We start from the raw sequence: 12,697 nt of genomic DNA on the forward strand, positions 1-12,697 counted from the left end.
GGTGGAGGAGGCCGGACGAAGGGTGGAAGTGCCAGTTGAGTGTCCTGCGGGTAGGTTGTTCGTGCCGGCTGTGTTGCGCCCTGAGGTCCTTCAGTGGGGGCATGAATCTAGGGTTGCCTGCCATCCAGGAGTCAGGAGATCGCTGGCTGCCATCCGCCAGCGATTTTGGTGGCCCTCTATGGGCCAGGACGTCAGGCAGTTTGTATTGGCTTGCTCTGTCTGTGCCCAGAACAAGGTCTCTAACCGTCCCTCCGTTGGTCTGCTCCAACCGCTGCCCATTCCCTCTCGTCCCTGGTCACACATAGCCTTAGATTTTGTCTCTGGCTTACCCCCTTCAAGAGGCTACACCGTTATTCTCACGGTGGTGGATCGCTTCTCTAAGGCGGTTCATTTCGTGCCCCTACCTAAACTCCCCTCTGCCAAGGAGACAGCCCAACTGGTAATTGACCACGTCTTCCGGATCCATGGTCTTCCGGTTGACGTGGTCTCTGATAGGGGTCCCCAGTTTGTCTCCCGTTTTTGGCAGGAATTTTGTCGACAGATCGGGGCCTCTACGAGTCTGTCGTCAGATCTTCATCCCCAGACCAACGGACAGTGTGAGCGAGCCAATCAGGATCTCGAGCGAGCTCTCCGTTGCCTGGTGTCCCGCAATCCTGCCTCTTGGAGCCAACAGCTCACTTGGATTGAGTATTCCCACAATACTCTCCCAGTAGCATCCACAGGTATGTCACCGTTTGAATGCTCTGTTGGCTATCTACCTCCTTTGTTTCCCTCTCAGGAACCCGATGCTGCGGTACCGTCTGCCCTAGCCTTTGTCCGGAGATGTCGTAGTGTCTGGAGGAAGGCTAGGAAGGCCTTGGTCCAGGCCTCCAGACGGACCAAAGCAGCGGCTGATCGTCACCGGATTCCAGCGCCCCGCTATATCTGTGGTCAGAAGGTATGGCTGTCTACCAAGGACCTGCCTCTCAAGGCTGTCTCTCGCAAGTTAGCGCCTAGGTTCATTGGTCCATACCAGATCACCAAGGTCCTTAATCCGGTTGCGGTACGGCTCAAGTTGCCTCCCTCTCTTGGTCGGGTGCACCTCCCCCGCCCCTCTCGTTATCCCTGTTAGCTAATTCTCCCTCCTCACCTGCACCCCGTTTTGTCCTCATTATCTTCCCTTTATCTTGCCCTCATGGTTGCTGTCTTGTGTCAGTCCGTAATGTGTTGTCTGTAGCTCAGATCGTCTCAGTGCATGCTGTGTTTTCTGACCCAGTCTTGTTTTGTTTATTTTTCTAGTCTAGTCGGTCTGGCGTTCCTGTTTTTGTCACCCTCCCCTTTTTACCCACCTGCCCCTCTAGAACTCTGGTCGGCTCTCTGCCTAGGCTCTCTCTTATCATAGGCCTGTCTCTTCATGGCAGCCCCTTCCGATTCCTCTCTGCCCACGCTCGGCACTACCTCTGGAATTCAGTGGCGGCTTTCAATTGCCGGCTCGTCGCCTCTCTTCTCCACGGGCTCGGCAGAGGCTGGTCTGACCTCCGCGCTGATCAAGCTTACTATTTGCTGGCGGATTTGCTATCCGGCTGATTTATTGACGTTGGCGTTTTGACGATTTATCTGTTGGATCCCGGTCTCGTTTCTGACACTTGATTCTTAATACTGGGTTGCTACCTGAATGATCCACAGCGGGTTTTGAAAATTGTTTTTAGAGATGATAGTTGTTCACGAGTCCCTCGTTTGTCCTGAACAGTTAAACTGCCTGCTGTTCTTCAGAAAAATCCTTCAGGTCCCACAAATTCTTTGGTTTTCCAGCATTTTTGTGTATTTAAGCCCTTTACAACAATGACTATGAATTTGAAATCTATCTTTTCACACTGAGGACAACTGAGGGACCCATATGCAACTATTACAGAAGGTTCAAACGCTCACTGATGCTCCAAAAGGGAAAACAATGCATTAAGAGAATGAAGATGTGTACATTTTTATTATTTTGACTAAATATATTTTTTTCCATTTAATACTGCCCTTCAGAAGCTACAGAAAATACTGTTTCCCAGAAGACAAAATAAGTTAAATTTACCCTGATCTTCAAATTGGATCTCAATAAATTATTAAAAAGAAAGCATATCTAATTCTCTGCTCCTCAGGAAAATAACATCTTACAGGTTCAGAAAGACAGATTCTTTTTTTTTTTTGGCTGAACTATTCTTTGACAGTAAATGCAGGGTAGCTGCAATGTAAAGATCTGTCTGAAGGAGAATATAATGAGGGGAGATGGTGGACAGTCCAGTTGTAGGTTGTCAGATGGTCATTCAGCAGTCTGACAGCTTGTGGGAAGAAACTGTGCTTTATTCTGGGTCATTTTGACCCCTTTATTTCATTGCATTCCTATTCAGGTGAATTATTTTTATCTCCATATACATTTTATGAATAGTGCAGTGGTTTGTGGTTTGAACCTGAAAGTATAATAAGAGACCTGTGGACTAATATGGGTGGAATCGAACTCGGGTTTAATCAAACCAAATGTGTTTGACTTCTCTACAAAGGTGTAGCATAGGGTTTCACTTGATCTTAGGCTGATTCTTAGCTTAGCCTAACCCATCAGAAGTCTAAACACAGCTGCACATCTGCATGAAAAAGCACAAGAGCGTGCAAAATGTTAGCTTATGCAGCTTCCCTTCAGTCATTGAGATTTGACCTTCTCACGAAAGTAATTACAGGAGTGATTTTCCCAGAACTGAGACGGGAAAAAAACCTTCAATCTTTCATAATTACACTGGTGGTAATTAAAGATATCGAGACACACACAGCTCTGAGAATATACACCAGTCACAAGCACACACCAAGTTTGATTTTTCCATTGAAGCAGTTTTTTTCCATTAGCATATATGGAGCAGCATGATATAGCAGGTTTATTTTAATGATCAGGAAATATTATTTGATGGTTTTAATCTGATAAATTAATCTGAAATAATACAGCAAGTTACCTGCACACAAACTATGCAATATGAACACTGTTCTAAAGTTTTTTTTTTTTTTTTTAAATGTTAGTCACTAATGTACTGATAAAAAACAGCAAATATATTGTGAAATATAACTGTTAACAATAACTTTTAATATATTGTAAAATGTAATTCATTCCTGTGATGCAAGGCTGAATTTTAAGCATCATTACTCCAGTCTTCAGTGTCACATGATCCTTCAGAAATTCAAGAAACATTTCTTGTTATTATTAATGTTGAAAACAGTTGTGCTGTTCAATATGTTTTGGGAAAGAGCGATACTTCTTTTTTTCAGGATTCTTTGATGAATAGAATGTTTTTGTACCATATAAATGCAACTTTTGATTAATTTAATGCATCCTTGCGGAGTAAAGGTATTATTATTATTCTTTTTTTTTAATCCCACTGACCCCCAACTTTTGGCAAATGCATTAATATTAGACTTTTATGCTTCAGATGCCATATAAATTTGGAATACGAAAGATTTGGAAATGGTTTCCTACACATTATAAAATCTCATCACGCTTCTTCACAAACATGCAAACACACTCAAACAGGGTGTAATATGGGATGGCAGGCATAAAGAGAAATGAGAGGAGGTGTGCTGCCAATGTCTTTATGCCACACAGAGCGGCATCTCTGCTGTGCCATGTGGGCAGGAGGAGAGAAGCTTCACCAAACACACTGCACTTGTTTCTGTGGCTAAGCACCATGAATGACTGTCTAGGGCCGAACGTGTCGCGTCGGTGGGCGTTCCTGCATGTGTCTTCTGCTGGTCACCTTCACAATCAGTTTAATTTGTTGGAATAATGGTAGTAAAATGGATTTGTTGTAAATAATAACACTGAGATAACATTTCTACACTACATTTCAATATCCATGGTGACAATGCTGTTTTTAGTCTCTTAAACCCTCTAGTGCCACCAACAGACATTGAACAAATTGCTGTAGAAATGTACATATTTTTACTTTGGTTCCTTGGCTAATGTTTATTTTTTCAACATATTGTCCTCAAATATGCATTAATTCATCTTCAGACCATAGTGGTCAAAAGACACCAATAAGGAATGATTTTAGGTATGGATATTTAACTTGCTTTGCATTTTTGTCGCAATGCCCAGAGCAAACAAAAGTACTTTGGTGGCATCTACTGGTAAAAGCCTCAAGTTTTAACTAAATATTCTTCTCTCCTCGTATTCCTAAGGTTTTGTGGAAAAAAATATCTTTCCATCAATCTTATCCAATGCTTGCACTTTATTTATTTATTTATTTTGAGCTATTCCACTTACAAAGTTTATTCAGTCTTCTCCAAAATTGGCCCGAATGATCTTCAAACCAAGCTTCCTGATTTGTAGTCAATGGATTTATCGTTTTCAAAACCATTTGACTTTTAAACATAAAACAGTTTTGATAGCAAGGATGCCAAACAAGATATAAGGCTGTATCTTGGCAACACATTGGTTTAGTGAAATGAACTTTGGAAAATGTTGTTGCGTCTCTAGTGTATGTGCAAAGTTTTAAACCAGCGCCACTTACAGGTCAAATGCTATAAGCAAAAACGTATCTACTTTAGGCCTCAAAACTATTCTGTATTTATATTTGCATTGATATTTACTTCAGGTAGTGTTATGTTGAATAGACTATATATTATTTTATGCAAAATCATTACGAGACTTTTACTTTTTGTGGAATAATTTTTTTTTTCTTAGATCATTTAAAAATCATGGATCTTAAACATTTTTCATTGAACCTATCTATGATTCCAAAAAATAACTTACATAAGTAACTTTCAGTATATGTAGACCAGATATGCACACGTTTCTATAATTTTTCCACACTAGATCTATTTTGACGGCATTCATTAGTGAACACATGTTGCACAGATATTGCTCTGATACTTTGGCTACATGCTGGCGTGGCTAGTGTAGATTTTCACATTAAGCTTAATTTCTCTTGCCTTGCGAACACTCGGCCCAAAAAGTAATCTTGAAGCAGCACTAATAGCCCAGACATTAAGCATCAGTCACAATCAACAGATGCCACATTCAATCAGGCAGAAGTGACTGACAGGCTGGCAAATGAAGCGAATCTGGACTAATTTTCCCAGCCTCCTAACCATGATCGCAAACATGCATCGTCATATCAAAATATGATTATTGTTTTACAGATGGATATTTTGTTTTTCAACCTCATTCTGAGAGTTGCGCATGGATATAAATCTATAATGTTTAATAATTAGATTTGTATATATAAATATATAATGCTTCATAATGCATGTCAAGTGTCCAAATATCTTCTGGCTCATTGTATGTCTACATAAATTACAAATCCTGAGAGGAAATCTATTTATTTGTAATATAATTACTTCCAGACTTATTGTTACATTAATCAGTAGACAAATGCATTTGACCTATGTTTGCGGGGACAAATGAGCCGTCCTGTCTGACGTTCATCCTTCCAGCTTCAGTTTTGCCAAACTTAAAGAACCTTCATCTAAAAATCAAGACTACTGTTTCAAGTTGTCACACACAGCTGGTGACATGCCACTAATTGCATCTTCTTGATCACCTACACTGTTTCTCCTTTTTCCTGTCTTTACTGTCTGGATTCATCATGGCATTGCAATCCGTCAAAGTTACAAGAATAGAGAGGTTTTCATGTAGCTCGGAACAGCCTTCATGTTGGTCTATGATGCCTTAAAATGCTGTTTACGTAGTCAGCTCACTATGTTTTGGAACAGAGCCTGTATGTGTGACTCATTTATCTTAATCACTGGGATTTAATAAGGCTCACCTTAAAGAGTTAGTTCACCCAAAAATGAAAATTAGGCTGCGTTTTACTCACCCCCGAGGCATCCTAGGTGTATATGACTTTCTTTTTTCAGACGAATCCAGTCGGAGTTATACTAAAAATAGTTTTTGATCTTTCAAGCTGTTTAATGCCATTCAGCAGGTGTTGCATTGCTTCAGTCCAAAAGAACTTAAATAAAAATCGCCCATCCATAAAAAAAAAAAAGTGTCTCACACAGCTCCGGGGGGTGAACAAAGGCCTTCTGTAGCGAATCGATGCGTTTTTGTAAAATATCTATATTCAAAACGTAATAATCACTTGAATCTAGCTTGCGCTCACTGTTGTACACAGAAGCAGTTCCGGGAGCTAATAAATTCAGTCCTAAAAATATAAAGGTTTTTATTAATTAATGACATTTTTTACAACAATTTTTTATTCAATTAATGTTAATGTTACTTGTTTTAGAACATTCAAAAATAACATTCCAACAGTGTTTGCAAAATGATCAAATTGGAATGTTCCATTAACACTCAAATAACCAAGGAAAACATTTTAAAAATTGGACATTCTAAAAGTTCGTTCAAAAATAATTTTATAACCTTATGGGAACATTAGCTAAATATTTTTAGAACACATTTTTTGTTAGCTGGGAATTAGTATCAAAATAAATTATCCTGAATAATATAAGCAGTTTTATTTTTTTTCAGTCATAGTTGTTATGAGGTAATACTTCAAAAAGAGGCAATTACAACATCTGAGGCTCTGCTTTCAAGTAATGCAATCAAGAAATGCAAATATAATAGTTGGCTCAACTGTTTTATAGGGCTCACGGCCAGAATATCTTTGAATTAATGAAGCTGAACTCAATGTGATCTGCCCATGAAGCATTATATATTAAGACCCAGAGATTTTTCTGGGTTGTGCCGTTTACGCAGAATCAATCTTGCAATATGTTATCAAAAAAGTAAGTATGTATGTTTTAGGTATTTTGTACACATTCAATACAATTGATTATAGGTTTCTGGGGAAACAATTTACAACAATGGAACAATCACAAGCTAATATGCATTTATTAAAGTATTAACATGCTTGCAGTATATACCATAAAGAGTTAAAGTTATAGTGATAATGATAACTGTAAACAGTGCTAGGTAGATTGCTTACAAGTCCGTTACTAATTCCAAATTACATGACAAAATTTGTAGTCAGTAACGTAATTTATTACATTACACATTTTAGGCAATAAAATCTGACTACTTTTTAAAAACGTTTAGATTACTTTTGACCCATCTCATTTATCACATTGATTTAAATAGGATAACCTTGTACATTGGTACAAAAATATAAAGAGAAAGAAAATATATTCATTGTTAGTAACAACATTAAGTGCATTAATAAACAGGTCAAGGTTTCCCAAACTGGATGTTGTGAAGGAACATTAGGGGTTCAGTTTTTTTTTTTTTTTACATGAAAAGATAATAAAAGAAAATTAAAAAAAAATGTAAAATTAAAATAAATGAGGAAGCAGTATATGGTTAACCTCAGACTATTTACACTGTTCTACCTGCAGCACGTTACAGATTGAACGGTGTTTACCGGCTGGATGGATTTCCCTGCGTATCTGCTCATGAATAGTGCTGCAGATGGCAGAGCCACCAGGGTCTGGATGCTTCCCACATTCCTGCCTGACGATTCAGTGAATGATAGCAGCACAAAACCACAGGAAGTCTTGGCTGCTGTTTCCTCTGTGCTTCCTGTATGTCAGTGTCAGCATCAGACGTGCGATCACAACTGTCAGGCATGCGTATGTGTGTCAGTTATGGTTTGCTGGAGATGGATGGCTGAAATTATAAGTGATGGACAGCAAGAAAGAGAAACATAATATGAAAACATCAAATATTAATAGGCTGGAAATGTCAAGTTAAAGGAATAATATACAGACAAAATGAAAATTCTTCCATCACGTCCTCCAATGTCATTCCGAACCTCTTTCATCCATGAAACACAAAATGAGATGTTAGGCAGAACGTATAAGCTTTTCTTTTCCATAGAGCTATAGAACACATAATATTTAAGGTAACAAAGTAGTGAAAAACAACGTAATTTCAGTCTGTTTTTCACATAAAGCTGTTGTATAGATTCAGAAGTCTTGGAGTATAGACCTATATAGATTCTATAGACCAATTTCATGGCTTTTTAAAGCATTACAGCCCCTGGTCACTATAAACTGTAATTGTATGGGGAAAAAAAGAACATCAAAAAACAAAAAGGTTAGATATTGTATCCTTAGTTTGTATTATTAGTTGTTCTATTAAGAGACTTAACTGCTGTCTCAAAAATTATTTATGAAAATATGTTGTTTTAAGTGAAAATTAGATGGTTGTCAATGTAAGTCTGATGTAAGTTTAACATTATCCAAATTAAATTAGCAGTCATTTGCAGTCAAGTGATGATACTTAAATTAGCAGTCAAGTGATGATGTTGAGAAATTTCAATTAGTAAGTTAACGTCTCTTATTTCAGGCAGAATTACTAAATTGTGATGCCGTTTCTTACTGTAGTTGGAAATTAGATGATAGCGTGATGCACAATTCAATACAGTTTTAACTGAGATAATGACAGTGTTTGTTCTTTTGCTAAATAAATCCCTGCAAATAAGCCTAAATCTGAGACAGACATTCGCCACAATACTGCTTCCAAAAATGTATGAGTGCTCCTCAAAAGCACTTCAAAAACTCCTGCATTCAATCTCAGATCTCCAGTCGCTACACAAGAAAACACCAGACCGGCATTTTCAGGCAATCAAGCAGAAGGACTTGCTTTTTCATTCGCTTTCCACCGTATTGCAGAGAGAAAAACTGCAATATCCACTCTTGACCTCTGCTTAGTAGACCTCTGCCACCTCCAACATATTTACCAGCTGTGAGAGAAGAGGAAGAGGATGGCAGCCGAGAGAGATGGAGAAAGCAAAGCAGTAAATGTCAAGATCGAGATGAGAGGCTGAGACATAAAAGCGTCAGGTGAATAAGGAATACATAGAGCAATAGACAAGGAGAAAGACATCATGTATATGTGAGTGTGTGTGTGTGTGAGTGAGAGAGAGAGAGAGAGACAGAGAGAGAAAGAAATGAGTTTATTTATTCTGGCTTCAGCCACATGCTTTACTCATTTTAGTTATCATAAAAAATGTATAATCTAACTGCAAAGTAATGGCCTTTAGAAGATTATTTGAATATTCTGTGGTAATCATATACAGTAATCAGTGCCCTTGCAAGTGTGATATTACTCTTATAAAACATTGGACAGCAAGTATGTAGATAAGTAGCCTAACACTAATTGCCTCAGATCTTCATGTGTAGATCTACTTTCTTACACAGAACCGTTGCAACAAGAGCAACATACAGCAGTTTTGCTGCGTTTCAAATGATTCAGTGAATCAGTGTTTTAGAATAAATCATCTGAATGGATGATTCAATGACTCGTTCATATCGCCAGTTGCTTGTTTTGTAACTGAATGAATCAGGATTACAGAACAAATCATCTGAATGAATGATTCAGTGATGCTTTCATAAGGACAGTCACTTGTTTGCGTTACTGAAAGAATCAGCGTTGTAGAACAAATCGTTCACCTGAATGAATGACTCAATGACTCATTCATAGCGCCAGTTACTTGTTTCTTTATTGATAGAATCAGCGTTTTAGAATAAATCATCTGAATGGATGATTCAGTGACTCGTTCATATCACCAGTTACTTGTTTTGTAACTGAATGAATCAGCATTGCAGAACAAATCATTTGAATGAATGAATCAATGACTCGATCAATGAGCGACTGTTACTTGTTTTGTTACTGAACAAATCAGCATTATGGAACAAATTGTTTGAATGACTGATTCACTGACTCAATCGCTATGAATGAGTCAATGAATCAGTCATTCAAACAATTTGCATTACTGAAGGAATCAGTGTTGTAGAACAAATCATTAATTTGAATAAACCATTCAACGACTCATTCATAGAGGGTCACTTGTTTTGTTACTGAATGATTAATAGTTTTAAATAAATTGCTTGAATGAATGATTCACTGACTCACTCAGAAGTCACTTGTCATCACCTACCATTAATGCATAGACTATTCAAAAGTTTCTTTATTATTATTTTTTAAGAAATTAACTCTTTTATTCATCAAGAATATATTTAATTGATGAAAAGTGACAGCAAAGACATTTGAATGCAGTTCATCCAAATAGAATTCAGACTAAACTAGTGCTCTTTTTCAGATTCAGAATTTTAGCGCTCTTGCCCCGTAGGTAAAGATCAAGTGATTAAGCCCAAGTATATATAAGGACATCATCAAATTTGCATATATTTTACTCAAATATCTCCCTCAGAGATGGGGGATGAAACTTCTATCTAGGCCATCATCCTGAATTATTAAGCAAGTATTTTCATTTAAATCTCTGGAATGCTATTTATTCTAATTCATGCCAGGTCATTACGGCTAGGAAAACATGCTTTGGCACAGTAACGACGTTCTCAGGAAATCATGTGGGTGTATATTTTGATGTTTCTTTTTTTTTTCAACTGCCCAGAATTGATCGCTTGCCGGTTTGAAGTGATGACAAGTTCCTAGGACTGGTTTCAGGGTGAGCATGTGTTAAGATTAAAGTGCTAGTAGACCAAATAAACTCCACGGTTGTGACTGAGGCCTCAGGGGAGATATTGCTCCTCAATCTCATAAAAAATGCATCTCTGCTGTAGCACCACCTGCTCAAACCAACTAGTGGTTAAAGCGGAAATTACCTGGCTGGATCTCAGCCGCCGTCTGTAGAGCATTCTGACACAGGGAATCGTTAACGCTCAGCTTGAATCCCCAAAAATTGCACTAGTCCTTTGAGTCCGCGTCTGAAGCAACAGTCGGCTCATCCTCGTCCAGGACGGGCATCTGTTTAAAATATCACACCTACCAGCCGACAGGTTTGCGGGAAGCCGTGGCTAATTGAGTTGATTCAAAGCACCAGGGATGGAGGGACAAAAAAAAAAAAAGGAGCTGGCCATTCACCCCTTCTTTCCATTTTAAGCTCCTTTTTATCCATATCTGCATCATGCTTTGAGAATAAGCCTCTCTAGATTGTAGTATCACTTATTCATTGACGCTATTATGAAGCTCAGATTAAACTGCTCCCACTCACGCATATTCAAACAATGCCTCAAAAGGTTGAATTTTTCCTGCCCCTCTGAATCAGATGTCTTGCTGTGTCCTGATTAGGTGAATCTCTTGACAATGTATGATTTCTTGAAGTACCAAAGTGAAGTTTGACACTTTCAGTTAGAAGCTGGTAGAGTTTATATAAGCTTATATGAGGACGGTGATAATTAAAGGAACAGTTTGCGCAAAAATGACCATCATTAACGTAAACAGGTGTTGTTTTTTCCTTAATGTGGAACACAAAAGATGATATTTTGAGAAATATGTCTTTTTGCTTTTTATCTTTTGTGTTTCACAGAAGAAAGAATATGCAGAGAATCAGATCAAGATCCAGTACACAAAGATGCAACACTACAGTGAAATCTAAATATACAATCAACTAGGAACACTTCATAAACCTGTTTTTTATGCAGTTTTAGTGAGTAATTAGATCAAATTCAGTTTGATATGACCCAAGCTTCAAAGCATGCTGTGTAACTAGCAGTGCCACAATTTTTAGGATTATTACTAAAAGGAACAGTTCAACCCCAAAATAATTTGCATTAGAACAGATTTGGAGAAATGTAGCATTATATCACTTGCTCACCAATTGATCCTCTGCAGTGAATGGGTGCCATTAGAAGTGGTGAAGAAATGGCAGAGTGGTGTGGATTACTTGTGGATTATTGTGATGTTTTTATCAGCTGTTTGGACTCTCATTCTGACGGCACCCATTCACTGCAGAGCATCCATTGCTGAGCAACTGATGCAATGCTGCATTTCTCCAAATCTGTTCTGAGGAAGAAGCAAACTAATCTACATCTTGTAAGGCCTGAGAGTGAGTACATTTTCAGAAAAGTTAGATTTTTGGGTGAACTAATTTCTTTAATACAACTCAAAATGAGAAGACAGAAAGTTTATTTTCCATATGAGGAAAAAGTGGATGATTTATACTCCCAAAGCTCCAAAAAAAGAGCAACAAGGAATCATAAATGAAGGAGATAGTTATTTTTGGTGAACCTTCCCTTAAGTGTCAGCACAAGGTTATTCTGTTAAGTTATTAAAAATCAGCTGATCTTTATACTCATTAGATTTGCTATGTGATTGATGGGATAATGTAAACACGCAGGCCTAATCATCACATTAATATTCATCAAAGTTTAAAATGTTAACGCTAACCCAAAATCATCTCGTTCTCATGTCTTTTTTCGCCTATTTTAAAGAGCCCTTTTCTGAAAAAGGACAAGCAGGATCCTCAGCTTTGATGGTTGTATCTTGATCCGGAGTTTAAAGCCCCAGTTCTGATCTCCACATTTCATGTCAACATTTTTGACCCATCTGCTGCTCCACACGAGGCTCTCTGGAGTTTCTAGCATATATTAATGTGAAATACATAAACAGTACACTGGGGAAAAAATAAAGACATGTTTTTGAAAAAAGACTTTTGTACTAGTACCTTAATGTCAGTCAGTCTTTTTGAAAAGAGTCCCCAGATAGAGCAGGTATGAGGTGATGCTTGCCGTCTCTTGCTGAGACAGACAGACAGACAGACAGACAGACAGATAGACAGATAGATAGATAGATAGATAGATAGCTAGATAGATAGATAGATAGATAGATAGATACTTTATTTATCCGTAAGAAGAAAAAAATATATCTGAAATGTACAGCCTGGCCCAATTTGCAAATACCGGTACATCAAGTGCCTGCATTTGACAATATTATATCCCATTACTTATA

At 37.9% G+C, this 12,697-nt stretch overlaps 1 long non-coding RNA gene across 2 annotated transcripts in view; it reads right to left on the minus strand.

Annotated features, from left to right (window-relative positions):
- Nucleotides 1-12,293: 12,293 nt before the first annotated feature.
- The window catches only part of LOC107693130 (uncharacterized), a 16,595-nt gene continuing 16,191 nt past the window's right edge, over nt 12,294-12,697 (minus strand). Inside the window, exons 2-3 of one of the 2 annotated variants that reach the window (XR_001634713.1) lie at nt 12,414-12,486; nt 12,294-12,326 (exon numbers count right to left, since the gene is read on the minus strand). This is a non-coding gene — a long non-coding RNA (uncharacterized LOC107693130). Of the gene's footprint in view, nt 12,363-12,413; nt 12,487-12,697 lie in introns of both variants that reach the window. The other variant, XR_001634715.1, reaches the window with a different exon arrangement.

Source organism: Sinocyclocheilus anshuiensis, unplaced genomic scaffold, assembly GCF_001515605.1.
Source record: "Sinocyclocheilus anshuiensis isolate Anshui unplaced genomic scaffold, SAMN03320099.WGS_v1.1 scaffold45, whole genome shotgun sequence".
Taxonomy (NCBI): domain Eukaryota; kingdom Metazoa; phylum Chordata; class Actinopteri; order Cypriniformes; family Cyprinidae; genus Sinocyclocheilus; species Sinocyclocheilus anshuiensis.